The following is a 24,856-nucleotide window of genomic DNA, read 5'->3' as shown; positions in this document are numbered from 1 at the left end:
AAAAAAAAAGAAAACACATACACATATATACACAAGTTATTGACTTTATTATATTTTTAAGTTTTTTAGAGTTATCATATAGATTGAATGCTACAAAAGAATGTTCTTATTAAATTTATTAAATCTGCATGACAGGCATTTGAGCAATTCAGATGTGTTAAATACTTAATTGTAGTTCGAAGTGTCTAAGAAGATTTTGTTATTTAAGACAGGAAATTTTAGTTTTTAACTTATGAACTAATTTAAACATTTATCAAGGAACATGAAAATAACTCTTCTTATTTTTGAACAATTGCTATATTTCTAAATAAAAAAGAAAGATTCGCAAACTGAATTTAAATGTTCAGAAAAATGAAGATTCTTAATTTATAGCTTTAATAACTTGAATACTAATGTTAAACCCTGCTATAGTCAATGATTGGGCAAGCAGACAGAATCTTCCTTTCTGGACATACAAACTCTGATTTTTAAGAACTCCATTGATAATTCCCATTGTGATCTCAGAGACTTAGAGTAACTTAGTCCACATAGACCGAGTTCCATATTGGGGAAACATGCCATGGGGGAGGAGTTGTGCATGTGCAGTTCCCAAACGGGTCATGCTGTTCCTAGATGCTGACTGGAATGTCTAACTCACTCCTCATTTTTCAAAGTTTCATCTTTTCATAGCTGCTTGAATTCTTCAAGGTCTTTCTTCTCCCCCACAACATTATTTAGACTCATTTATATTGCCATATGTAGTCATTTAATATTCATTCCATTCTATGAATGTACCACTGTTATTTATTCATTTTACTGTTGATGGAAATTTCGGGTTGCTTTCAACTTTTTATTTATTTTAAGTAATTTCTGTTATAAATAATCTTATGCTTATCACCTGTTTGCACATGCAAGACTTTTGCTAGTATCTGTAAATATCTAGGATTGGAATTGAAGGGTGAATTAAAATAGGTGATGCCAAAGGTTGTACTGATTTCTGCTGTACATCAGCATAGGAGACATCCTGTTGCTTTAGGTCTTTATGAATACTTGATAGTGCCAAGATTTTTAATATTTGCCAGTCCTGTAGGACTAAAATTTTATACCAATGGGGGTTTAATTTGTATTTCTCTGGTTACAAATGAGCTAAGAATCTTTTAATGTTTTTAACATTTGCTTTCCTTCCTTTGTGAAATATTCATTTTAGTCCATTTTTTATTGGGTTATTTATTATTTTTAACAGACCTTGACACATAGGAAGAGATATGTATTGTATGTATTATTAATTCATAGGAGTTCATTATATATTCATGATCCTGATCCTTTGTCAGTTTGATGTGTGGCAAATATCTTCTTCCAGTTGATGGTATGTATTTTTTCTCTCTTTTAATGGCTATTTTTGATGAACATAAATTCTTTTAATGTAATTTATTTTGTAAATATTTTCCTTTATAATTTACATCCTTTGAATTGTGTTCAAGAGCGGCCTAAGTACCCTGAGGTGATAAAGATATTCTCCTATATTTTATTCTAAAGATTTTTTTTGTAAAAACACCCTTTTATTTTGAAACACCTTCAAGCTAATAGATATGTTGAAAAGATAAAAATAGTACAAAGGACCTTAGTATACCCTATTCCCAGATGCACATATTATTTACATTTTACTCCCATTTTCTTTTGCATTATCTTTCTCACCTTTTGAAAATCTCTTTCTTGAAAACTTTAATGGTAAAGTAAGTAAATCATGGCCCTTTACCCAAAATACTTCCAATTTATTTTTTTATGAATAGTGATATGCTTCTAAAAGTTTTAAAAATTAACTTCTCCCATTTAAATTCTTGGTCCATCAATAATTCATTTTTGAGTAAGTTATGAGGTAGAGAGACAACATAAATTTTTATGGAGATATCCAAGAGTCCCACACTCTCTGCAAGTAATCCAGCATTTCCTCTGTAATGTTACTTACAACAAATATCAAGATTTCACATGTGCATGGATCTGAGTCTGGGCTCTTCAATTTGTCTCTTTGGTCTGTTTGTCTGTCCTATTAAGATAGACTACATTATCTTAATTACTACAGCATTGTAGTAAGTCTTGATATCTGACTGGGGAAATCTCTACGTACTTTTCTTCTTCAAGAGTGTTTTAATGACCATAAGATCTTTACTCTTTCATATAAATTTTAGAATTAGTTTGTCAATTGCCAGGAAAAGTCACTTGGGGATTTTGATTAGAAATTAATGAAATCCGTTGTTAAATTAAATAAGCAAGAGGCCAGTAAACTGAGGTTGTCTTTGTACCTTGATTTCCTATGCAACAAACTGCAACCTAACTTAGCATGTACTAAACTTGACATTTTTTTCTAACAAATGGCTGGGTTTCAGCCAATCACAGGTAGCCAACTGATTACATCATGAGAAAATAAGGCAAATGCCAGCTGTAGTGATTCAGACGGTTTCTCTACTTGGCTTCCATATTCAGTCTATTTCCATAGTTCATTGCTCATGTTCCTGGGTAGAGCTCTCTGAACCCCTTCTGGTTCTGAATGCTGCCTGATTCATGAAATGTTCTTTGCTCAAATAAATTCTGCTAAACTTAATTTGTCTGAAGTTTGATTTATAATACTATAAATCAATTTTCTAGGAACTGACATCTTTGCAAAATTGATCTATGAAGTTAGTATGTTCCTCTATTTAGTTACTTTAAAAATCCCTGCAATAAATGTTTGTAGAATATTTTTGCAGAAAAATATTGCACATTTTTTTCATATTTATGTCTCAGTATTGTATATATTTCTTGATATTATAAATGGTATTTTTTAAAAATGTAAAATTCTAAATGTTTGTTATCAGTATATAGAATACAAATTGGTATTATAGCTAGTAAGCAGGCTAGAAGCTCTAATGTTAATAATACATCTGTAAATTTTTAAGGTGGTCTGTGCATACAATTATATGATTTGCACATAGTAACAATTTTGTTTCTTTTTTCCCCGATCCTTATATCTTTCAAATGTTTCTTATTTATCTAGGGTGACTAGGACTCTTAAAATAATATTGAATAGAAATGAGAATAAATGTTCTTGAATTGCTCCTGATTTCAAAGGGAATAATTTGTAGTGTTTCAACATTGGGTGTTTACTGTCATTTTTTTGTGAATGTCTTTTATCAAACTAGAAAATTTTCTTCTATTCTTAGTCTATTGGATATTGAATTTCATTGAATGCTTTTCCTGAATCTCTGTGATGATTAATTGATCCTCTTTAATCTGTTAGATCAGTTACATTAATAGATTTCTCTGAGTTTGAACCTTGCATTCCTAGAATAAACCTAACTTGATTGTGATATAATACATATTATGTAGGATTATACTATATAGATTTCAGTTTGTCAATATTTTGTTGAGAGTTTTGCTTCTATTTTTATGGATGAGGTTTTTTTTTCCTGATTTTACAAATTTTGTAAAATAAGTTGAGGTAATGTTCTCTCTTTTCCTGCTTGCTGAAAGAATTTGGTAAGATTGAAAGTATCTGTTCCTAAATTTAGTGAGAACTCACCTGTAGAACCATTTAGGTTTAGAGTTTCTTGTGGGAAGATTTTTAATTACTGACTGAATTTTGTTAACAGTTATCAAGCCAGTCAGATTTTCTATTATTGCCTGAGTCATTTTTGGTAATTTATATTTTTCTGAGAAGTTGGCTGCTTCATGTAATTTTTCAAATTTATTTTTATAAACTTACTCATAATATTCTTTTTCTATCTTTATAATTACTGCTACATCTGTGGTTTGGTCCTCTTTTTACCTCGGTCTTAATATTGTTTATTTATAACTTCTCTGTCTTTTCTTGATCAGTTTTGCTGGAATTTTGCCCATTTATTAGTGTTTTTAAAGATGTAACTCTTAGCATCTTGATCCTCTTTATAGCTTTTATGTTTTCTATTTTGTTAACTTCTTCTCTTGCCTTTATTCTTTCTTTTTTCCTACTATCTTTGGGTCTATTCTGTTTTTCAAAGTTAACTTCTTAAATTGAATGTTTAGTGCAGTCATCTTTAATTTTTATTTCTTAAATATGGTCAACATAATTATTATAGAAATTTATAAAATAAGTTGCCTTATCTGTACTGCTTCTTTTTTTCCCTCTATGAGTTTGGAAGTTGTGCAGTTTATTTCTAGTCTTTTAGTGTATCCCTAGAATTTTATCATGTATATTTAATCAATGTGTCTAATGTTAATAAATATTTTATTCTTTTGAATAATCCATATATATCCATATGCTTTTCCTTCAATTACCTCTCAATCAATTTACATGCTATTATTGTCAGCAGGTAAGAGCTATATTTAACTCAGTCTGGTTTTTATTTTCTCATCTCCACAAATTAGACATTGTTATCTCTAAGTTACTCCATGATTAAAAAAAAAAAAGTCATCACCATTTTGGGTTCCAAGGTAATTATTGCAAGTCCTAATTATTGCATGACTTACACTGGCCTTCATTGTCCTAAGGAGTGCAGACTTTTAGTCTAGGCCTGATTTGGAGGATACCAAAACTATTTTAAAAATCAAATCTGTGAAACTATTGCTGTTTCTGAGAACTGTTTACCTCAGACAAATTTCCCCTTGATTGAGATGATCAAACAACGGCTACTCTCTCACCCTTTCCTGTTTTCATACCCTGACACATACTGTGTTTTCTTTCTAATGAAACAAGTCTAGGGGAATTTTCTCGTACCCCTAAAAACCTGCTTTTAAAAATAAAGTTCATGAAATATTTCCCCTCTTACTGGGATTCCACTGATTTCCACTGGTTCCCTTTCCTTTCCTTGCGCCTGAAGCCTTGGGTCTTTATTGGCGAATAAAGTATTGGGTTAGGTATGAGATATTTAATATGTGAAAACAAAAAGCCTCAGTAAATGGAGACGTGGGCTTTACTTGTCAGAGTGCATTCCATGTGTTTCCTGAGTAAACGTTTCAGAAAAACCCTTAAAGACAACAGACTCTAATCAGGCCAGCACAGCACACACACAAAAAGGCCAAGTGAAAGCGTAAGATAAGAGAGAATTATGACTATTCTCTCTGAAAAGGAAAACTCTATTTCTGAAACTGTAGAGTCAAAACAGTTGAATTCTTTGTCCTTACAGTCCTGCTGGGAGTGAAGAACTACCAGGTTTCTGACCTGAACAAGAGCAAGGACCTGCCTCCAAGCTGTAGGACTCTTAAACCCATGCCCTGACGCAAATGACCCTCTCAAATGACCCTCTGGTACACATGTTGGGTTCCTTGATTTTGGTCTCACTCAAAGCTTATTGTGTGTCAAATTTATAAAAAGGGAAAAGCCCGTCTGTGACCAGATGAAGAGACAATGCAAATCTTACCTGGCTCTGATGGTGCTGGATCACAGCAGGCCTGCAGGCCCTTAGGAGGCAACATGGCTTCCCTGCAGACGTCCTGTGGGTGCCGGGGTGAGAAGACAACAGGCCTTTGGAAGACGTGGCTGCAAAGTCAAGCCACAAAGTGACAATGATGACCTCTGACTGAGAAGTAGAAGACTGGAGGGAGAATGTTAAAATGTGGTCAAGATTTTGATTGCAAAATCTACACTCAAAATGATCATTTAGGTTTTTTTTTTTTTTTTTTACCCATAAAATGGGTTTATCTGAGATAAACAGACATCTCTTTGTTCAGTATGGGGAAACTTCCATAAATATGCAGTAATCGAGGATGTTTTTCCCTTTGAAGTTTACTGCTTATAGTATTTCTAGATCTCAACTTGTGAACATTACCAATTTTGCAATATTTTGCTTTATCACAGTGTTTTAAGTTTTACCTCTCATTTCTTGAATGGTTGTGGGGACTGTCAAATGGAAGTCTGGGGCATATCTTTTCTAAACTTGCTTAGAATCCTTCTAGAGCTTATCTTTTTCTTAAGATTAGGGCTGTCATAGATGAATTTAAATTTCTTTCTATGTTTCCAATAGAAAATTCATGTTTAATTTCTAGATGAATATAAGGTATTCTTTTTGAGAGTGGTTTTATTTTTTAAATCATAATCACATAAAAATCTGTTGTGTGAGGATAGAAACTTTATAATTTTATATTTGTATTTATTTACTTAGACGTTGTCTCTCTCTGCCACCCAGGCTGGAGTACAATGGTGCAATCTTGGCTCACTGCAACCTCCAACTCCCGGGTTCAAACAATTCTCCTGCCTCAGCGTCCCAAGTTGCTAGGATTACAGGCATGTACCACCATGCCTAGCTAATTTTTGTATTTTTAGTAGAGATGAGGTTTCGCCATGTTGGCTAGGCTGGTCTCGAACTCCTGACCTCAGGTGATATGTCCACCTCAGCCTCCCAAAGTGCTGGGATTAGAGGCATGAGCCACCGTGCCGGGCCTGTAATTTTATATTTAGACATATGTTCATGTGTGTGCTTTATTTTAAATTATATTAATATTTGTCCAGTGTCTCCAGTGTGCCAGGTATTACTGTGTCTTACATATAGTAATTTATTTGATCCTCATGAAAGCCCTATGAATATGTACTGTCAATATTTCCATTTTGTATGTGAGGAAGCCTGGGCACAGAGAGGTTAAGTGACTTCCACCCAGTCAAACAGCTCATGAGGCCGGACCTACGGCGCTGCTGACTTTCACGATGCTCTGCTGTAATATAATAACTCACTCAGCATTTAACCTGTTTCCCAGCTTCATCCACATGTGGACACTGCATTAACTTCTAGAACCACCAGGACGTTATGCTAAGCCGGACACCAAAGGACAAATGCTGTCTGATTCCACTTGTGTGGCGTCCCTAGAATAGGCACATTCATGGAGACAGAAAGTAGAATGATGGCTACTGGGGGCTGGGGAAGGAGGTGTGGGAGTTGTTGTTTAATGGGTACAGGGTTTCTTTTTGTGAGGGGAAAGGAGTTCTGGAGATAGATGGGGGACTGGTTGTACAACATGTGAATGTACTTACTGCTACTGAATGGTGCACTTAAAATGGCTTAAAATGCTATTTATTTTATTTTATTTTATTTTTAACCATAGTTTAAAACACCCCACTAAAATTATTTTCAGTAGGCCAATGATTCAGGGAACACAGAGCATCTCCTGTCACTGGAGTTGCTGGGTAATGGAAAAGTTGTGTTCAGCTACTTTGAACACTTCAGAAGCAAAGGAGACTTGAAATTGGGGATTGACCTGAGAGATAGCTGTAACTTGGAAAACTGTGCATGGCTTTGATTCTGTCATATGCATTTCTTCTTTTGGTTTCTGCTGTGGATTGGTGGAAAACAGAACCTAGAGCTGCGTCTGGTGGGAGGGCTGGAGACTGTGGTGGCAGTGTCCCTCTCCTCCTGTGCCAGGAGTAGGGGAATTGGCTTGACTGCTGGCAGGCCTCCCCGGGCTGGGCTCTGTGAGCTTCTCTCGCAGGTCTGGGCTCCAGCTCTTGGACATTTTTGCCCTTGACTGACCGTCTCTGGCTGCTATGGTCTCTGTGCGTCCCAGCCTGCTGCCTTCCTGCAGTGGTCCGGGACCGGGCCTCCACCGCAATAATAATCACCGCCGTTTTATCAGGCACCGGGGCATATGGTATAATCTTCACAGCAGCCCCTTCAGGTCAGTGCCAGTATCCCCAATTAACAAAGGAAGATGCTTCCTCCAATTCCCACTGAGGAAATTAGGGCCCCCAAATACACTTTCTCATAGTACCCTGTACGTTTGACCCCAGCCCTTTCCTCTACGTAGTTGCCAGATCAGTGTAATTTGTTGTAATGTCTAGCTCCCCTATTAGTAAGTTCTGCCTCTGTTTTTGTTCCTGAAAGTAACTCCAGCAAGAGGCAACACAGTGCTGAGCATGCATTAGGCTTTTGGCCAACATTTTTAGAATGAAGAAATTAGTTGCATAACATGTCCCAGGTCCTGTTGCAAATCAATGACAGGTTAAAAAACAGGATTAAAATAAAACCCTATCACATATCTCTTCCTTGTTCTCTGTTTTTAAAATTATATATGCACATATATATGTACAAACACATCTACATATGTATATGTGTATGTGTATGTGTTTACGTGTGTGTCTGTGTATCTGTGTATGTGTGTGTATATATATGCTTTTAAAAAAAATAAGGCAGGAAGGGCCGGGCGCAGTGGCTCAAAGCTGTAATCCCAGCACTTTGGGAGGCCTAGACGGGTGGAGAGGTCAGGAGTTCAAGACCAGCCTGGCTAATGTGGTGAAACCCTGCTCTACTAAAAATTAAAAAAAAAAATAGCTGGGTGTGGTGGCGTGCGCCTGTAATCCCAGACACTCGGGAGACTGAGGCAGGAGAATCACTTCAACCTGGGAGGTGGAGGTTACAGTGAGCTGAGATCGTGCCATTGCACTCCAGCATGGGCAACAGGGATGAAGCTCCATCTCAAAAAATAATAATAATAATAATAATAATAAGGCAGGAAGAAGAGAAAAAGAAGACCTGCATTTCCCTAAGGGAAGAAGCAAGCAGGGGTGAATGACAGCCTTCAGTGACAGGCAGGGGATGTCAGAGAGAGTCAATGCCAGAGGCTTGGCTCCTGGTTGGGCAGCAGAGGCCCTCAGGGTGACAGCCCTCCCTCCCAAGGCTGGGATACATCAACAGTGAGGTGGAACTATTGATTGAGATCAGAGTCCATCAAGTCCCCACTGCATGAAGCTCAGTTCTCCTCTACACTGACTAGCTCATCTCTGTCAGTACCTTCCCCCACTGTCTCCTGCTATGGTCTGAATGTTTGTGCCCCCCACTCCCCTGCCAAATTTATATGTTGATACCAAATCCCCAGTGCAATCATCTTAAGAGGTGGAGCCTTTGAGAGGTGATTAGGTCATGAAGGCTCTGCCCTCATGAATGGGTTTAGAGCTCTTACAAAAGAGGCTTGACAGAGCTTGTTTGCCCCTTCCCCTTCTGCCATGTGAGGAACATACAAGGCATCATCTATGAGGAACGAGCCCTCACCAGACACTAAATCTGCTGGCACCTTGATCTTGGACTTTCCAGCCTCCAGAATGGTGAGCAATACATTTCTGCTGTTTATAAATTACCCAGTCCAAGGTATTTCACTTCAGCAGCCTGAAATGGACTAACACACCCCCATTCACACATTAACACACACGATCAGACACGTAACACTCACGTACCTGCATACACACAAACAAACCCTTAAATCTACACATGTGCACACTCACAGATGCATACACTTATACACACCCACACAGATCCACATATGAACATACACACACACACAGACTCACACCTGCACATACACTCACACATACACCCCCACATAGTCACACACACTTGCCTATGTGGGAGTCTGAAAACATTATTTTCGTGCTTTCTGAGGCTCCCTATTTCCCTTGGAATTAAGTTCAAACTCCTTGGCATAGCATTTGGGGCCTGTCACATGGAATCTGAACATGTTTTTCTGGCCCTTTCTCCTCCCACATAGCTCTATGCATGACATCCATCAGGAGGCAATTGGGTTCCCAGCCTGGATTACACTGGTTGGCAGGGAGGCTGTGAGTTGGAAGCCTGACGTTGGGAGCCCTCTTTCCTTGTCTATGCCATTAAAGCCTTCCATCACTATGACATCCCTGAGGGCTGTCTAAGGGAGCAAACCACCTGGTAGGACTTTTCACATGTTTGCTCAAGGTTTTTTAATCTGCCCTAATCCTCCCTATACTGGTTGAACCCTTCTACAAAACACAGACAAAAGCACTACTTAGCAAATCTTTCCTCAATCCCTTCACCTAGGGGAAAACCCTTCCAAGCCCTTCCTCCATACAGAGAACTTCCACAAAGGTCTCTGTATACCTCCCTGTGCCACACACCAGCCCTACACTGAAGATGCTTGGCTTCTTTCATGAAGTCTGTAGTCCTCGGACTCAGGATGGTTAAGTGCTGTATTTGTGTCATTTCAAAGAGTTTAACGGGACACCTTGTACAAATCAGGTGCTCTAAAAAATCATTTATTTATCTTTGATATAAAAAGGCTATTACATTTTTTGGTCAGTAAATTCTTCCATAGTTATTTGGCTCAATTGATAACATTGTGTGTTGAAATGTATCTAAGGCAACAATTTGAGTGTAAATCTTATCTGATCTGGTAAAATTACTAGGCCAATAACTCCTTCCTGAGATTGGTTTACGTGAATAGCTCTTCCCTGGGCTGGTCTTAGGGGAAATGGAATCCTGGGGAGACCAGATGTGCAAGGATATCAGCGAAGGGCCAGTTTTATGGGATCAAGCTCTTGGTGGGAAGCAGGAAGAGGCAGCTAGGTCATAAGATAAAGGTGAGAAAATTTTAGAAAAAGCAATGCAGAGAAGGAAGGAGACAGGAAGAAAGACATAACTTAACAGAACTTAAAAGTCCTATTTCTCTTAATTAAAATTTTTTGCCTTGACAGGGCATGTCAGACCATAGGGTCAAAACTGAATTAAGAGGTTTGTGCAAAAGTATTCCCATCGCACTTTCTAAGTATTTGTTGACGTGAAAATTTTTTCACTAGAGCAGTTCAGTGATTTTTGCTTTGTTGTCCACTATTTTAAAAATGATCTCCCACATGAATAGCATATCAGCTTTTATATAAGCTACCATGGGTTATGAGCTCTTAAGAGGAAAATGTCTATCCCAGTAAAAAAATATTATTATTGCTACTTTATTACTTTTGAATTCAGCTGAAGCTTCACGTTGGGGCCATTGGGACATCTTACATGCATTGCTTTGATCTCTACGTTATTTATTTCCATATCAGCATGAGTTTTTTCCTGGGGAACCTCTAGTTTCTGGCTGAGGGATTCTTTGGCAGTGCAGATGCTGTGTCGAAAAGAGTGGGTCCCTGGGATTTGCCATACAGTTCAGCATGTAGATTTACCTTTGAAGGCTTAAACACTATCCGAAGTGGGGTTGGGAAGAGTTATTTTTTTCCTCTTACCTCTGAGTCCAATTACCTAATAAAGATTCATCATTCCTTTTGTCTGAGGAGCCCTGTGACCTAATTTTGCTCCTTGCCTCGTTTCAGATATCGCAATCCATTTTTTGTGCATTCTGCTTCCCTAATGAAATCCACATGTCTTAAATCAATAAAGCCATTGTTTAACTTCCTTCTCTTAAGCAGTGCCTTTTGCAGGATCTATTTTGTTTGCATACTTGTTTGTAGGAAACACATCTCCTTATCTGGAATCTTCCCCTTCTCCCTCCCACTTTGAGATCTTTTTCTTATCCTTTCTTTTAATGATTATCAGTTTGATGGTGTGCGGCTATTAAATGCTCTTTAATGGACTAATCAAAAGAAAATTTCGTTTATGCAGGTTTTCTTTCTTGTTAATTGTTTGTTTTAGATAGGTCAAAAAATTTACAGTGGAAAATTCAATGTGTTTGTTCAGTATCTTTGTATATACTTAGACTGCAAAAGCCCCCCTGTGCAAACTTCAGAAACTCAGTTTTTATTGCCTATTTTCAGACCCCCCCAGTCTATCCCTTTTTCCATTCAAGAGCCACCACTAAGAACTACCGAGTATTGGATCTTTTTGTACTTTTGAGGCTCCTAGATCATGACAAGACCCTCTTAGTGGCTTTCTGTTCCTAATAAACCTAAAACTCTTGAAAGTTGCCTGATATGAAAGGCTACTTTCACAGGGAACATTTTATTTATCTCAAAATCCAGGGATTCAACATAGAAGCCAACTTGAGAGGAAGAAGAAAACACCCATTTATACCATCTCTGGGGCTTTGAGCCTTGCTGTAAAAAGTAGTTCTCCATCCCATCATTGACTTTCAACAGAGTTGGTCAAGGGCTGGCCCCACAGCACTTCCTGTAAATCCTCCAGGAATTTTTCCTTTCCAGTTTCTCATGGAAGAAAGTGTGAGCTGGGTTATCAAGTAGGTGTTGAATATGGAGGATGAGGAAGAGGATGGTGGAACACTGAGTTCCACTTATCATCCTACAAATTCTCTTGGATTCAACCTTGCCCAATGGGAGAGCTAGAAGAAGGGACAAACAAATGGTGGATCAGACCTTCTACTGTTCACACATTCTTCGTGACCCCATTTTTTTTTCTTCCTTCATTATCTTTCTTGGCCTTTTTGTGGGCTCCTGCCTGCATCTCTTTTTCTCATTTTAAGCCTCTTGCCAGAGTCAGAGCAACTGTCCTTTTCCCACATCTCTTCGTTTTCTGAAGTTTTATTTAAATCATATCCTAAAGGTGAAAAGAATGCCTTTTCTTTACCTGAAAAGTTCCACTGTTACCATTCTGGGCTTGATGTGAGAAGGTGAGCTTGGAATTAAATCCTCGCACGCAGCAAAAGTAATTAGCTAGTCACTTTAAAAATAAACAAAAACGCAAAAACCCCAAAACCCAAACCCTTCCACTACTGCTTTATGGACATCTTTCCTTTCAGGGCAATCACTGAAATGTAAAGGAATGAGCACAGTGTCCTGCTTTGTTTATCTGAGAACCACCAGCAGCTCCCAGACACTTCTGTTTTCTTCTTGAAAGACAGAAAGAGAGAATCCGGCTGTATTTGCTCCAAGGGTCAATCCCTTCTTCTGTCTTCCACATTCTCTCCTGCTGGGCTCTTCCTTCTTCTGAAACATTCCCTCTTCAACGTCTAGGATGACCTCTCTCACTTCAAGTCCTTTCGAAAGTCAAACATTTCCCGCGGGTTGGCCTCCTTTGGCGCTCCACTTCCTTTCTTTCTTTGAACTGGGGAGGTAAGAAGACAGTCGAAGCGGAGCCAGAAGGCCAAGCTTAGCTTCACGGTGCCTGATGTCCTGTAAAAGGGGACACCATGTGGAAAAGCCGAGAGAGTTCCAGGAGTAGGATTCAAGACATTCTGCTTTCTGCTGGTGACAAGATCCACAGGTGGTCTGCAGGACTGGAGTAAGCCTGGAGAAGCCTTACGGACCCTCCACACCTAACACTAGCTTGAGGCCAGGCTCCCCGTCTCCCTCTCCAGCACGCTCTTCTCTGTACACAGGTATTTGTTTCTACCTTTTCCCTTAATTTGCCGAGGCAGCAAAATGGGGTGCTTTGAACATTATCAGGCGCTGCACGGGGATTGCAGCAGTGGTGGCACAGCAGAGCTGGTGCAACCAGCTGGTCACACCCTTATTGTTGTCATCATGATTTACTGACTGGGCGGTGCTGCTATGGTGAATGTATGCCTGAGTTAGAAATGGGTCTGAGATGTCTTAAAACAAGACAGATTGTATGTAAGGAGAGGAACAGCGAACAGGTTTTGTTTTGATTGCTAGTCCCAGTACTGGCACCTAGAGTGAGATGTTAATAAAGATTTTGAAGCTTTCTTCTGGCCCAACAAGTGGGTGATTGGTTATGGGAGACAGGAGTGGCAGCAAGAGTATTTTCCTTTGGGTTTACTTCTTCTACTACCAGAGGAGGACATGACTGAAAGGCAAAGGGATTAGCCATCTCCCTTGATTCCTGGTCTAAACCTCTCATTCCTTGCTATGTTTCTCAGGACCTCTTTGGTGCCTCCCAATCCTGATGTACCCAGTCTCACTCCATAAGTTCATTGGAAAGAAGAGTGAAGAGAGAACCAAGGGAGCAGAGACTCAAGAAAGAGAAGAGAGCTTCATATGTCACACTCCCAGGGAGTATAAGGAGTGTGTGTCCAACTCCTCCACCCGTAGCTGGGAAAGTTGGAATAATTCTAACCTCTTTGTGTGTGATAACTCCTCAAATTCTAGCATGGTATAATAGAGGCTTGTTGTGAGAATTAGATGAGATGATCTATAAAAGCTCTTGTAATATTTTACTGGCTTTATAAATGTCAACTATTGTCATTAAAGTATATATAAGCTCTTGCTTTTCCTAGTACAAGCTCTTCTCCTATGATGGCCCAATGGCATCCCTAATGATTTCATCATGCCCTGGTCCATGTCAGGGTTCCTCCCTTTTGGGACTCTCTGAGCTTCTTTTATAGATAGAATATGTGGCTTTTGGGGAAACAGAGGTATTGCAGGATTGGACCATAAGTCCAGAAGGAATCTTGACAGTCTTCTAATTCCCACATTAGAAATTCATAGGATGGAGCAAGAGCTGGGCTGGAGAGGATTTTCAGCATCCTCAGCAGGTCGATGGGGACTTGGATAAAACCATAATGAAGATGGTGAAGGGTGCAGGGTCTTCCTGCTTCCCTTTCATCCTCTCCAACTTCCCAGCTGCCCTTCCTTCTGGCACCCAGGGCTCACCTCAGTGTGTGGTCTAGGATGGATCCAGGACTTTTCTCATGAGCTCTATAAACCTCATTCCCTGGGAGGAGCATCGTGGTTGGGCTTTAGGAAGTCATCTGATTCTGGTGATATTTACAGGTAGAAACGGCTGATATATGGGATCACTTGGCAGTATTTAATACTTTTTAAAAGAGAAGGCCATTAACCAAGATTATGGTAGAATGTGGTACATTTTTTAGCCTGGAGGGCCTTTCATGCTCCACCAATATTTCAGAAAATCAGGAGTTAGTAAATCAGTACTGTTGGCTGCTAGTCAGTGATTCAGAGAGCCTTCTCCTCAGCCATATTGGGGTTTTATAAAAAAAAAAATTCAGGAAGGAGATTGTCTACTTCGTCACATAACTCTCCTTGACTGTTCAATAATCCTCACTATCAGGATGTTTTCTCTTGTATCTAAGCTAAATCCTGTCCGTGCTGTTTGATCCATTTTATTTCCTCTTGTCCTGCCCTCAGTGGAAACAGAAAACAGCTGGTGACTGTTTCTTGCACACAACAAAGGATTCTGGTTTTTAAGCCTATTCGATTAAAAGGAAACTCACTAAAGCAGCCACCCCCAGTGCAGAGCTCTGGGGCCCCAATTCTAACTGCTGGGCTAGGGTCTTGCACTTCAGAAAACCAGAGGCACCACCATACACCAGTTTTATGTCCTTGCTGTGTGTGTGACAAATCCTGTGTTTAACTTGGGCGAGCTTCAGAAGGTTCTCGTTGTACCACATTCCAACTAAGAGCCTGCCACAGGAGGCCTGCATTTGAACCCTGTTGATGTTCTCCACAACCTTTCAGACTTCCCTAATGGAGCCGACAAAGTAGCTGCCGCGGAGGACATGGATACTGTCACCATCGTGGAAACATGGTGTTTATCCACTTGGAAAAAAGGGAGAGTATGGAGAGTGTCAATACGTAAAACTGCAGGGCCAATTCCCTGTGCATTCTCCTTTATACTATTCAGCATTTCATTTCATGGAGCAAGACTCCTTAGCCAGCTTGGTGAAAAAAAAAAGAGGAGACAGGTTTCATTTGTAATGTACTCAGGACTCTGACTTGAATGTGGTTAGAATACAAGTCTATGCTAAAAGGTTCTTGCCAGTACAACAAAAACATTTCTGAAATAGAAATCAATGTTCAGGTTTTTCCCTGGCAAGTTTATCTTTGCTGTATCATCCACTGCTTTTCAAGTAGGATCTAGGGACTGGTGTAGAGTTTCAGAAAGTAACTCATAATAATAAAAACGAACATTTATTGAGCACACATGCGAAGTATTTGATGCATATTAACTCCTAATCCTTTCAACAACACTCTGAAGTAGGCACTGCTGCTACCCCCATGATATAGATAAAGAAATTGAGGCACAGAAAGATTAGGAACTTGCCCAAAGTATCTGTTATAGCAAGAGGTAGAGACATAACTTGAATCCAGGCAGTTTAGTTCCAGAGCCCAGACTCTCAGCCAAGCATGACATGACATCTGTGCCCAAAGCCAGGAATCAAATATGGCCACCTGTCTGAAAGTTCATGTTGCTCAATGATGAGTAGTTCGACACATCATTTTTTTTTTTTTTTTTTTACAGTGATAAAACGGATGTAGCATGGAGTCTTATGCAAACACACAAAATCAAAGACTTTTTAGTATGCAGTGAATTGCTTCAAGCTGCACCTTGGGGTCCCCTAGGGCATGTACTTCACCTCCCCTGATGTCTGGGGTAGTACTCTGATGAAAAATGTAAGAGCTACAGTGGCGTTCCTTACCTCTTCCTCTTCTCAGTTCCCCTGCACTCAAGCCAGAGGTCAGAGGTCAGATGTTAGGTGCTGATAAAAGAATCTCCTGTCATGTTTTTTTCAACCATTGCTCTATCTCCTTTTTTCTGGTATGGTCAAGGATAGGAAAGGGGTTGTGATGGTTAATACTGAGTGTCAACTTGATTGGATTGAAGGATACAAAGTGTTGATCCTGGGCATGTCTGTGAGAGAGTTGCTAAAAGAGATTAACATTTGAGTCAGTGAGCTGGGGAAGGCAGATCCATCCTTAATCTGGTGGGCGCAATCTAATCAACTGCCGGTGAATATAAAGCAGGAAGAAAAACATGAAAAGGAGATGGGCCTAGCCTTCCAGCCTACATCTTTCTCCTGTGCTGGATGCTTCCTGCCCTGGAACATCGAACTCCAAGTTCTTCAGTTTGGGGACTATTGTGAGACCTTGTGATCATGTAAGTTAATACTTAGTAAACTCCCCTTTATATCTATCTATGTATCTATGTATCTGTCTATGTATCTATGTATCCACCTATGTATCTATCTATCTATCTATCAATCATCTATCAATCATCTATCTAAGGGTGGATCTGCCTTCCCCAGCTCACTGACTCAAATGTTAATCTCTTTTAGCAACTCTCTCACAGACATGCCCAGGATCAACACTTTGTATCCTTCAATCCAATCAAGTTGACACTCAGTATTAACCATCACAACCCCTTTCCTATCCTTGACTATACCAGAAAAAAAGAATCCTAAAAGAAAAAAACAAAATCTTGTAGTATCTGTGCCTCTAGAGAACCCTGACTAATACAGAGGCAGAGCTGGGTCATGTCAGTGGCCTTATCACAGGGTGAGAAGGGAGCATTTCCTTAAATGCTGGGGCCCACATCCCAGAAGTAGGGTCTGTGTTCTGTGGCTGCTCAGTCACTCCTTGTGTCCTTCCGGGACTCCTGATGCCCCACCCCCGGTGGACTGCCCTCCCTCCCCAGTGCTCTGGGCAGGAAGAAATGGAGCAACTCTCCATGCTCATCTGCATCTCAGCTGTCTGTTGATGACACCACAAAACTATCAAAAGGTGAGGAGAGTCCTTTCTGGTCTTGATATGTGTTTGTGCCACACTTCACCACACTTCCTGTCTTTCTGGGAATCGGGAACACAGGGTTCAGCAAAGCGGGACCCTTATCAGATCTTCTCCCATTGCCTGTTTACAAGGAGAAGCCAACACACAGCTGGAGGACCTCTTTTGGGTGGGGCTCCAACACCACCACAACCTGTGCTCCCTTTCTCACTCAAGGCTCAATTGCTGGTGAGGAGCGAGTTTGCGTTGGCAAAACAAATTCACTCTGCTGACCTTGTTTTATTCCTTTCTCTTCCCTATTGGATTATTACAAATAAAATGCTAAGAAAGACTGTGCTCATAAAATGCACCTGGATCACGAATAGTGTGCTGAACCAGAGTCTACTTTGAGAATTTTCTCCTTCTACTGTTTATATGACCTTTTTCTCTTCCGTGTGTGTGTTTTTAATTAAACTTTTTATTTTGAAATAACCATAGATTCACATGCAGTTATAAAAAAGAAATACAGAGAGATCTCCTGTACCCTTTACCCAGTTTCCCCCAATGATAACATTCTATAAAACTGTAGCACAGTATCACAACCAGGATATTGATATTGATATAGTCAAGATACAGAACAATTCCATCATTGCCAGGATCCCTCATGTTGGTGTTTTGTAGCCACATCTACTTCCCTCTCTTCTTAACCACTGTCAACCACTAATCTGTTCCCCACTTCTATAATTTTGTCATTCAATAATGTTAGGTATAGAATTAAATATGGGATTGGCTTTTTTACTGAGCATAATTCTCTAGAGACTATGTGTATCAATAGTTAAATTCTTTTTATTACTGAGGAGTATTCCATGGTAAGAATGTACCAAAGTTTGTTTAACCATTCACTCACTGAAAGACATCTAGGTTGGCCAGGTGCGGTGGCTCATGCCTGTAATCCCGGCACTTTGGGAGGCCGAGGAGGGCATATCACGAGGTCAGGAGTTAGAGACCATCCTGGCTAACACAGTGAAACCCTGTCTCTACTAAAAATATGAAAATTAGCTGGGCGTGGTGGTGGGTGCCTGTAGTCCCAGCTACTGGGGAGGCTGAGGCAGGAGAATGGCGTGAACCCGGGAGGCGGAACTTGCAGTGAGCAGAGATCCCGCCACTGCACTCCAGCCTGGGCCACAGAGCGAGACTTCCTCCCCTGCAAAAAAGAATGACATCTAGGTTGTTTTTAGTTTTTGACTACTAGGAAGAAATCAGATATAAAAATTTGTGCTCAGGTATTGGTATGAATGTAAGTTTTATTTCTCTGGGATAAATGCCTAGGAATGTAATTGCTGAGTCATATGGTAGTTGCAAGTTTATTTTTGTAGAAACTGCCAACTGTTTTACATAGTGGCTATACCATTTTACATTCCCACCAGCAATGCATGAATGATACAGTTTCTCTGCATCCTGGTTATCCTAATGGATTGTGGTAATATCTCATTGTGGTTTTAATTTACATTTCCCTACTGGCTTAAGATGTTGAATATCTTTTTGCGTAAATTCGTTGTCATCCGAATACCCTCTTCTGTGAAATGCTCCTTATGTCTTTTCCCCATTTTTCAACCGGGACTGATGAGTTTTGAGAGTTTTTTATATATTCTAGATACTAATCCTTTGTTGAATATGTGGTTTGCAAATATTTACTCCCAATCTGTGGTTTGTCTCTTTATCCTCTTAACAGTGTCTTTTGCAAAACAAAAACTTTTAATTTTGATGAAGTCAAATTTATCAATTTTTCTTTTATGGATCATGATTTTGGTATCAAGCTTAAGAAGTCTTTGCCTAGTTCTAATTCATGAACATTTTATTATATTTCCCCCTAAACATCTTACAGTTTTACATTTAAGCCTGTGGCCTATTTTGAATTAATTTTTGGAGAAAGCATGAGATGGAGGTCTAGGTTCATTTTTTTTTTTTTTTTTTTTTTTTTTTTTTTGCCTGTGGATGTCCAATTGCTCTAACACCATTTATTGAAAATGGCTGTTTACTCTGCTGGATTGCATGTTCATCGTTGTCAAAAGTCAGTTGGGCATATTTGTCTGAGTTGAGTTCTTCCTTTTTTTTTTTTTGGAGATGGGGTTTCATTATGTTGCCAAGGTTGGAGTACATGGCTATTCACAGATGCAATCATAGTGCACCACACCCTCAAACTCCTGGCCTTGAGTGATCCTCCTGTCTCAGCCTCCTGAGGAGCTGGGACTATAGGCACTAGCCATTGTGTCTGGCTTGTGTGAGTCTAGTTTTGGGTTCTCTTTTCTGTTTCATTAATCAATGTGTCCATTCCTCTGCCAATACCACAGTGTTGATTACTTATATAATATTCCTTAATTCAGAAGTAACATTTAACATTACATATTATCTAATGGCTCAAAATTAGACAGATTGATTTCTCCCACTATTCTTTTTTTCAATTTTTTAAACTAGTCTAGTTCCTTTGCTTTGTCATATTCATTTCAGAACAATATTTTGTCTCTCTTGCAAGGACTTTGATAGAAATTGCATTCAAACTTTGTGTTAATTTGGGGAGAATTGATATCATTATTATGTTGAGTCTTCTAATCTGTGCAAATGTTTATTTATTTAGATCCTCTTTAATTTCTCTCATCAGCATTGTGCATTTTTCAGCATATGGATCCCGTATATAGTTTTCCAGATTTACACCTAAGTATTTAATTTTTAAAGTAAACATAAATAGTATTATATGTGTTTTAATTTTCTTTGTTGGAAATAAATTTAATTGTGTATATTTGAGATTTACAACATGATGTTATGAGATACATATAGATAGTAAAATAATAATCTGTGAGATGATAAATATGCAAATTTGTTTTACTATAGCAAATATTTTACTCTCTATGGTAACATAGATAGTAACAAGAGCAGTTACAATCTACTTATTTAACAAAAATTCTCAGTACCATATGATTTTATTAACTATAGTTCTCTCATACATTAGATCTCTAGTCTTGTTCATCCTACATATCTGCTACTTTGTGACTTGACCCCATCTCTCCATTTCCTCCCCTCCCCTGTCCCTCACTCTAGTAACTACTGTGTTATTCTATATCTCTGTATAGTTAGACTTTTTTTAAAAAGGATTCCACATGTAAGTGGGATCATGCAACATTTTTCTTTCTGTGTCTGATTTATCTCAACGTAATATCCTTTAGGTCCATTCAAACTGTGGCAAATGGTAGGATCTCCTTTTCTAAGGCTGAATAATATTCCATTGTGTGCGTGTGTGGATACATACACCAACACTACATTTTCTTGTTTTCTTTATCCATTCATTTATTGACAGAGACTTGGGTTGTTTTCATATCTTGGCTATTGTGAATGATGCTGCAGTGAACATAGGAGCAGATATTTTTATGAGGTAGTGATTTTATCTCCTTCGGGTATATACCAGAAAAGAAGCATTTCTAGGCCATGTGGTAGCTTTAATTTTTAATTTCTTTAGGAACCCCCACACAGGCATACCTTGGAGATATTGTGGGTTCAGTTCCAGATCACCACAATAAAGCGAGTATTGCAACAAAGTGAGTCACACATTTTTTTTTGTTTTCCAGTGAAAATAAAAGTTATGTTTACATTGTACTGTAGCCTATTAGGTGTGCAATAGCATTTTGTCTAAAAACACAATGTACATACCTTAATTAAAAATATTTTATTACTAAAACATGACAATGATTATCTGAACCTTCAGTGAGTCATGATCTTTTTGCTGGTGGAGGGGCTTGCCTTGATGTTGACTATTGACTAATCAGAGTAGTGGTTGCTGAAAGTTGGGGTGCCTATGGCAATTTCTAAAAATACAGCAACAATGAAGTTTGCCGCATCAATAGACTCTTCCTTTCATGAAGGATTTCTCTGTAGTATGCAATGCTGTTTGATAGGATTTTTGCCTATAGTAGAATTTGTTCCAAAATTGGAGTCAATGCTCTCAAATCTTGCTGCTGCATTATCAACTGGGTTTATGTAATCTTCTAAATCCTTTGTTGTCATTTCAACAATGTTCACAGCATCTTCGGCAGGAGTAGGTTCCATCTAAAGAAACCATTTTAGTTGCTCCTGCTTAAAAAGCAACTCCTCATCAATTCATTGTTTATCATGAGATTTCAGCAATTCAGTCCCATCTTCAGGCTCCACTTTCAATTCTAGTTCTCTTGCTATTTTCACCACATCCACAGTTACTTCCTTAAATGAAGTCTTGGACCCTTCAAAGACATCCGTGAGGGTTGGAATCAACTTCTTTCAAATTCCTGTGAATGTTGATATTTTGACCTCCTCCCTTCAATCATGAATGTTCTCAATGCCATCTAGAATGGAAAATCCTTTCCAGAAGGCTTACAATTTACTTTGCCCAGATCCATCAGAGGAATAACTATCTATGGCAGCTATAGTGTTACAAAATGTATTGCTTAAATAATAGGACTTGAAAGGTTAAATTACTCCTTGATCCATGGACTGCAGAATGGATCTTGTGTTAGCAGTCATTCATCTCCTTGTACATCTCCATCAGAGGTCTTCATGACCAAGCGCCTTGTCCATGAGCAGTAATCTTTTGGAAGGAATCTTTTTTATCTGGGCAGTAGATCTCAACAGTGGGCTTGAAATACTCAGCAAACCATGCTATAAACAGAAGTGCTGTCATCCAGGTTTTGTTTTTCCACTTATAGAGCACAGGGAAGTAGATTTAGCAGAATTCTTAAGGGCCTTAGGATTTTCAGAATGGTCAATGAGCATTGGCCTCAACTTAAAGTCACCAGCTGCATTAGCCCCTAACAAGAAAGTCAGCCTGTCCTTTGAAGCTTTAAAGCCAGGCATTGACTTCTCTGCTTTAGAAATGAAAGTCCTAGAAGGCATCTTTTTCCAACTTAATGTTGTTTTGTCTACATTGAAAACCTGTTGTTTTGTGTAGCCATGTTCATCAATCATCTTAGCTAGATCTTCTAGATATCTTGGTACAACTTCTATGTTAGCACTTGCAGTTTCATATTGTATTTTTATGTTATAGAGATGGTTTCTTTCTTTCAACTTCATAAGCCGACCTCAGCTAGCTTCCAACTTTTCTTCTACAACTTCCTCATCTCTCTCAGCCTTCACAGAATTGAAGAGAGTTAGGGCCTTGTTCTGGATAAGGCTTTGGCTTAAGAGAATGTTGTGGTCAGTTTGATCTTCTATCCAGACCACTAGCACTTCTTCCATATCAACAATAAGGCCTTTTTGCTTTTTTATCATTTGTGTATTCACTGAGTACCACTTTTAAATTTCCTTCAAGAAATCTTCCCTTGCATTAACAATTTGGTTAACTGTTTGGTGCAAGAGGCCTAGCTTTTGGTCTGTTTTGGCTTTCAATATTCTTCCCCACTAAGCTTAATCATTTCTAGCTTTTGATTTAAAGTGAAAGATGAGAGACTCTTCCTTTCACTTGAACACTTAGAGGCCATTGTAGGGTTATTAACTAATTTCAATATGTTGTATCTCAGGACATATGGAGGCTTGAAGGAGAGAGATGGAGAAACAGCCAGTTGGAGGAGCAGTCAGAATGTGCACATTTATTGATTAAATTTGTCATCTTATATGGGCATGATTTATGGCGCCCTAAAGCAATTACCATGCCTACATGAAAGATCCCTGATGAGATCACCATAACAGGTATAATAATGAAAAAGTTTGAAAATATTGTGAGAATTGCCAAAATGGGACACAGAGACAGCAAGTCAGTACACGCTTTGGAAAAATTGTGTTGATAGACTTGCTTGACACAGAGTTGCCACAAACATTCAATTTGTAAAAAAGAAAAAAAGTAGAATCTGCAAAACATTACAAAATGAAGTATGTCTGTAGTGTTATGTCCACAAACTGTGGACAAGGGTTCCCTTTTCTCCATACCCTCACCAACATTTGTTATCACTTTCCTTTTTGATAATAGTCATCATAACAGGTGTGAAGTGATACTTTATGGTAGTTTTAATTTACATTATATTTTTACTTTTAGTCCCCATGTGTTCACTTCTAATATATAGAAGTATAATTAGTTTTTGTATGTTTATTTTGTGTCTTGTGAACTTGCTGAACTCATTTACTCTAGAAGTTTTTTTGTATATTCTCGGGATTTCATATGTAGACAGTCTTACCATCTGTAAATAGGAACAGTTTTGTTTCTTTCTTTCCAATCTGTATGCCTTTTATTTCTTTTTCTTTTTCTTGTCTTATTGCTCTAGCTAGCACTTGCAGCACTACGTTGAATTAGAGTAGTGCATGTGGACATTCTTGCCTTGTCCCTAATCTTAGGTGGAAAGTGTTCGATGCTTGTAAATGGTATAAATATACCAATCAAATGGCAGAGATTGGCAAAGTGGATTTTAAAAAAATCACCCCAATCTATCCTATGTAGAAGAAACTTGCTTTAAATATAAAGATATAGGCAAGTTGGCAATAAAAAGAGAAAGATAAAGTGGACTTTCAAGCAAAGAAAATTATCAGAGACAGATAAAGACATTATATAATGATCAAAAGGTCAATGCATCAAGAAGACATAATAGTTCACTCTTCTTTAGTTTCCAAGTCTCTGGAGATTTTCTTATCTTTCTGTTATTGATTCCTAGTTTGATTCTTTTGTGATCAGAGGACATACTCTGTATGATTTCAACTGTTTTAAATTTATTGGGCGGGTGTGTGTGTGTTTATGACCCAGGGTATGTTCTATCTTGGTATATGTTCTGTAGGCGCATGTAAAGAATGTGCATTCTGCTGTTCATGGGTGGTGTTGCTACTATCCTATAGGGTGAAGTCCTGGCCCCTTTTCAGCTTTGTCTGACATCACCCTGGCTTGAGGTGGGGGTGGAGAGTGGAGCTGGGGTCTTGTTGCAGTTCGTAAAGATGAAAGTCTAGGCTCCCCTCTTGGCCTTTTCTGGTGTGAGTGAGCCATAGTTTTTTTCTGTGGTGTTTGTAGGCGAGTGGTTATTGTTTAAAATAACCAGTCCTACTTGGATGCCCTTTCCTGGCCCTTTGGCTAGAGAAAGTAGGCTTTGATTGAGGCTTTCTTTTGTCTGTGCCCATTGGCATTCCCAGTTGCCAGTTTCTTCAGCTCCAAGTCTGGGATTTATGAGGTAAGAAGAAAACCCAGGGAACTCACCACCGTGTCATTCTTTGGGTCCCAAGTTCTCCAGCTGATTTGGCCTGTTCTTTCTACCTTTCAGGTAGAAAGGGTTTCCTGCTATTTGTTTTATACAGAATGTTCAGGGTTTTTTAGAAGTACTTAGCAGAAGGAATAGGGGACAGCATGTCTACCCCATGCTCTGGGAAGTAGAAGTCAGCCTTTCATGGTTTGACAAATGCTGTTAACATAGAAAGACACATGATGCTCTAGATCTCTTCTGATTGATTGTCCAATTCTTTCTTTTTCTTAAAAAGAGTCCCTAAATTAGGCCAAATAATTACTTCCTTTTGGGAGAGGCTTTACATGAATGAGGCTGGGAAGTTGCTTGGGTTACTGTGAGTTTGTTAGACTCCACCCCCTACCCTTCTTTTTCCAGAAAGTAAAACTTGGGCTTCCTGTATTTATCTAAAGCAGTTTGTTCTTGGAGTATGTTTTGTGTCCAGAGTGCCAAATATCTTCTGGAACTGAGGTCTGGACACAGATTAAGGATAAAGTTAAGGCTACTTAGGTGAAGCAGCCATACCACGTGGAAGCCAGAGTTGGAATGTGAGTGGTCTCAACCAGGA

The 24,856-nt window shown here is 38.9% G+C and overlaps 1 long non-coding RNA gene across 2 annotated transcripts in view; it reads right to left on the bottom strand.

Annotated features, from left to right (window-relative positions):
- The window catches only part of LOC139363325 (uncharacterized), a 99,104-nt gene that overhangs the window by 63,529 nt on the left and 10,719 nt on the right, over positions 1-24,856 (bottom strand). The window contains exon 2 of one of the 2 annotated variants that reach the window (XR_011623441.1): positions 5,352-5,525. This is a non-coding gene — a long non-coding RNA (uncharacterized lncRNA). The remainder of the gene's footprint in view (positions 1-5,351; positions 5,526-24,856) is intronic. The other variant, XR_011623442.1, reaches the window with a different exon arrangement.

Source organism: Macaca nemestrina, chromosome 5 (genome assembly GCF_043159975.1).
Source record: "Macaca nemestrina isolate mMacNem1 chromosome 5, mMacNem.hap1, whole genome shotgun sequence".
Lineage (NCBI taxonomy): Eukaryota > Metazoa > Chordata > Mammalia > Primates > Cercopithecidae > Macaca > Macaca nemestrina.
The sequence above is the reverse complement of the archived record's forward strand: the minus strand, read 5'-3'. Positions and strand labels throughout refer to the sequence as shown.